General features: G+C 45.5%; 1 pseudogene; it reads left to right on the top strand.

The window, feature by feature from the left end:
• Nucleotides 1-1,680: 1,680 nt before the first annotated feature.
• Nucleotides 1,681-3,788, top strand: LOC111815087 (annotated as a pseudogene).
• The last annotated feature ends 500 nt before the right edge of the window (nt 3,789-4,288 follow it).

The following is a 4,288-nucleotide window of genomic DNA, read 5'->3' as shown; positions in this document are numbered from 1 at the left end:
TTTTTATAGCCATGTTTTATGTTGACTAGTAAATGACCCAGATCCTGGTCCTGGACTTCTGTGTTAAATGTTGCTCATTTTCTCTTGAAGTGTGATGACAGGTGCTTGGGGCAGCAGGGAGGAAAATAGATTCTGAGAGTTGGGAGTAGAATAACTTTTAAGGCTCACTGTAGGAGAAGACCAGAGTGAACCCAACTTAGGAGCCAAAAGAGGACATGCTGTGGATAAAATACAGACACATACCTGAAGGCCCAGGGTCTGACCAAGCTGCTCGGTGACTCTGTGGCCTGCGTGGCCCCTGGGCCTCAGTGTCCAATGGCAGAAGCAGGAATGCCACAACTCTGCTGAATCCTGAGTGCCTGGCACCACAGTGTACCTAACACAATGGTGTATCTAGTAGTTTCACCTGAGTCCACATTTTTTTACTGGAGCTTGCTTGGTGGTTGGTTTGGGTTTTGAGAATAGGCTTGTAAGTTTGCAAGGCAGCTTACCCCAGGTGAGGTTCTGTAGGGTTTATATCTACCACTCAGGTATTAGAACTCACATTCCATTAATATGCTTTATCAAATGTCTACCTATTCATCTGCTATAATTTGATTTTTTTTTTTTTTTGAGACAGGGTCTTGTTATTTAGTCCAGGCTGCCCTTGAGCTGACTTTGTAGCCCAGGCTGGCCTCAGCCTCTCAGCAACCCTCTTGCCTCGGCCTCAGCCTTCTGAGTGCTGGGATTATAGGCATGTGCTACCACACCAGGCTTATAGTTTGAATTTGGACTGTCCCCCAGAAGCCCCTATGCTAATGGCTTGATTGCCAGCCTGAGGTGCTATTGGAAGGTAGTAAGGCCTTTAACAGGTGACGCCTAGTGGACGAAGTTAGGTCCTTGGTGGGGTGGGGGCGAGGGTGGGGCATGTGTGTTGGGGGGGCTGTCCTTGAATGGGGATATTGAGACCCAAGCCCCTTCCTATTTGTCTCTTTGCCTTTAGCCACCATGAGATGAGAAACTTTGTTCTGCTACATGTTCTCATTGTGACTTTCTGCTTTACTTTGTTCCAAAAGCAATGCAGACAATCAACTGTAGAATGGAACTTCTGAAACTATGAGCTGAAACGAGCCTTTCTTCCTCTTAAGTTGATTGTCTCAGGTATTTTGTCACAGTGATGCAGAGCCCATTAATACACCACCACTTTCTAGTTCCTGCCTAGCAGACACCTCAGTTTGTAATCTCCCTGAAAAGGTTATATATATATATATTTTGGGCCATTTTGTTTTTCCCTGAAATGGCTTATGTCTTCAGGGGTGTGAAATCCTGTTGATATTCTCCCAAGAAACTCTCTTCCAGATTTACATTTAAATCTAGGAGACCTATGGCAACATCTCTTCTAGAACTTACATGCCCACATTCTTTTTACCTACAAGCTTTAGAATTTTTATTTTGGGTAGTGCTGCCTGTCTGTAATCCCAAGACTCTGGGAGGCTGAGACAGGAAGATCATAAGTTTAGACCAAGCCTGGATGATGTGATTTGGCAATACCCTGTCTAAAAATAAAAAATGTAAAAAAGGGCTGGGGGATGCCTTGCAGCCAGGCTGGAAGCCAGGGACACTAAGTGATGGGGACCCTGAGGAGCTTTAAGCCAGCGAGAATGCTCTGGAGGCCTTGGTGTAGCTGGGCTTGGGAACTAGATGCCCATGGAGGTGGAGATGGGCGCATGGCACTGAACACCCCAGGCTTCCCCATCACCCAGGGACTCAGAGGAGACTGGACTTACAGAGTGGGAGAATATTTGGTGGTGTTGCTGCAATAAACCTACCTCTAGTCGTATGAAGTGGCTTGGACATTCTTGTGCTCCACGCCTGTACTTCAGGGGCAGGCGTTTCTCACTGAAGTGGGGGCCACTGTGTTTGCGTCTAGAACTCAGTTTCCATAGTGCAACTGGAGACCTGAGCCACACGTCCTTGATTCATCTGTCTAGTTATGTCATGAGCTCAGAGGGGGATGAGAAGAAAACACCAGGGCATGGTAAAAAGCATCGGGAATATATAGGTCACCATAATAAAGAAAATGCCAAGATGCTGGGAGACAAAAATATTGAGCCAAAGGTGAAGACAGTGCAGGTAAATTTGGCTTTTCAGTGGTGTCCTATAAGATAGTTTTATTGGAAGATAGTTTGCATATTTACTAACACTGCTGATGGCCAATGTTGTGCTGGAGTTTTAGTTTCCCAATACTTTGAAAGAAATGAAACATTTTGGTGTGGATGTACTTTATTTACAAGATCATTGTCGTGTGTGTGTGTGTGTGTGTGTGTGTGTGTGTGTGTGTGTGTGTTTTGGCAGAACCAGGGATTGAACTCAAGCCCTTGTGCTTGCCAGACAAGTGCTTATTCTACTGAGCCATCTCCCCGGCCCCTCTGTCTCAACTTTGTGGGTGTCTGGCTTGTCTTTTGGCCCCTCTTCCATGTCCTGTAATAAAGGATTTCTTTGCTTCCCTTTCACACCAGACAAATGAACCTTACAATCACCATAAACATAAGATGCGCACAGGAAGGAAACCTAAGGGCTGCATTATTTACTTCAAACCTCCCACATTTTCTCCTACCAGGGCGATCCCAGAGGAATTGGGTAAGTTTTACTCTTGCAACCCAAACTGCCCTGCTGCCTCTCCTTCCATCGGTGCAGCTGCTACAGATGTGTTGTGCAATCCAAGATGAGGTGATGTTAAGCTGACTCGGGGCAACACTGCTGGCAGAGATTCCCAGTGGTGGTCGCCAAAAGATGGCAGTTTCCGTCCCATTGTCATGTGTGGTGACTTCAACTCAATTCCTGGTTCTCCACTTTATAGTCTGGTAAAAGAGGGAAAGTTAAATTATGAAGGACTTGCTATAGGAAAGGTATCAGTCTTCACAGGGACCAAGAATTTTATCTTTCAATTTGGCCCCCAAACCTCGGTATCTTGCAAACTGTGTGTATGGTCCACAGCAGGTACCAAATGTAGAAAAGCCAGAGGACACAAATGCAACTGGCAAAAACAGAGCTTCCTTTCTTCCTACCTTCCTTCCTACCTGCCTGCCTGCCTGTTTTTTCTCTTGTATTTAGTACAGGATGTCTACAGGGTCTTATTATGTAGACAGATTCTAATGATTCTCCTGTTTTTCAGCCTCCCAAGTACTGGGATTGCAGGCGTGCGCCACCACGCCCAGTCTCAATTGCCCTCTCAGGGCACTCCAGGGGTGGGGCCGGCACAGCAGGCTAGGGATTGAAACCCCGGCCCCTGAATCTGCCTCAGCAGGCACTTGAATCCACTGAGCTAGCAGGTCAGCCCTTGGATTGTATTGTCTATTGTGCAGAAAAGAAAGACGTTGCTGGACACCTAGGAGCTGAAGTTGCTTGGGTTGGTGGCTCAAAACTTGTAGCTAGACCATTACTTCTTACAAAGGAAGCCCTACGGGCTGGTACTGTACTTCCAAAGGAAGTAACTCTTTAGATCATCTGCCTTAACCTTAAACTTTTTTTTTTTTTTTTTGGTGTTGGGAATCGAACTGAGTACCTTGTGCTTGCTAGGCAGGCATTTGTGCCGCTGAGCTATATCCCCAGCCCCTCATCTACCTTTAACTCTTAAGAGTGAAAACTGATATCTTAACTGCTCAGAGTGAAAACTTGAAATGTTTGAAGTAAATGGCATAGTCCTGGGTTTCCTTCCTGTGCGCAGTTTACGGTGATAACGCAAGGATCATCTGTTTATGGTGCTAACTCTTCAGATCGTCTGCCTCAAGTGCAGACTTGAGTTCTGACTCATCTTTTGTTTTGTTTTGTTTCCTTTGAGACATGATTTCTCTATGTAGTTCAGGTTGGCCTTGAGCTCACTTTGTAGCCCAGGTTGGTCTCAAACTCCCAGCTGTTCTCCTGTCTCAGCCTTCTTAGTGTTGAAATTACAGGCATGTGCCACCACGCTCAGCTTTTCTTTGATTATGTACATAATTATATTTCCAATTTATGTTCTTTTTCAAAAAGTTGTTGAATGTTTGCATATTGCTTTTTTTTGTACCAGGGATTGAACTCGGGATCTTGTGCTTGCCAGGCAGGTGCTTATGCACTGAGCTATCTCCCCAGTCCTGATATTGCTTATTTTTGTGCAGTGGAGTAACAGATACCAGAGGAAACAAGTTTATAATCATTTTATTTGTTAATAATGAAAAATAGGGCTGGAGAGATGGCTCAGTGGAATAAGTGCTTCCCTGGTAAGCACAAGGGCCTGGGTTCAACCCCCATTCTATGCGGGAGGGGGAAGAAA

This window comes from Octodon degus, unplaced genomic scaffold, assembly GCF_000260255.1.
Source record: "Octodon degus isolate 3935 unplaced genomic scaffold, OctDeg1.0 scaffold00011, whole genome shotgun sequence".
Classification (NCBI taxonomy): Eukaryota; Metazoa; Chordata; class Mammalia; order Rodentia; family Octodontidae; genus Octodon; species Octodon degus.
The sequence above is the reverse complement of the archived record's forward strand: the minus strand, read 5'-3'. Positions and strand labels throughout refer to the sequence as shown.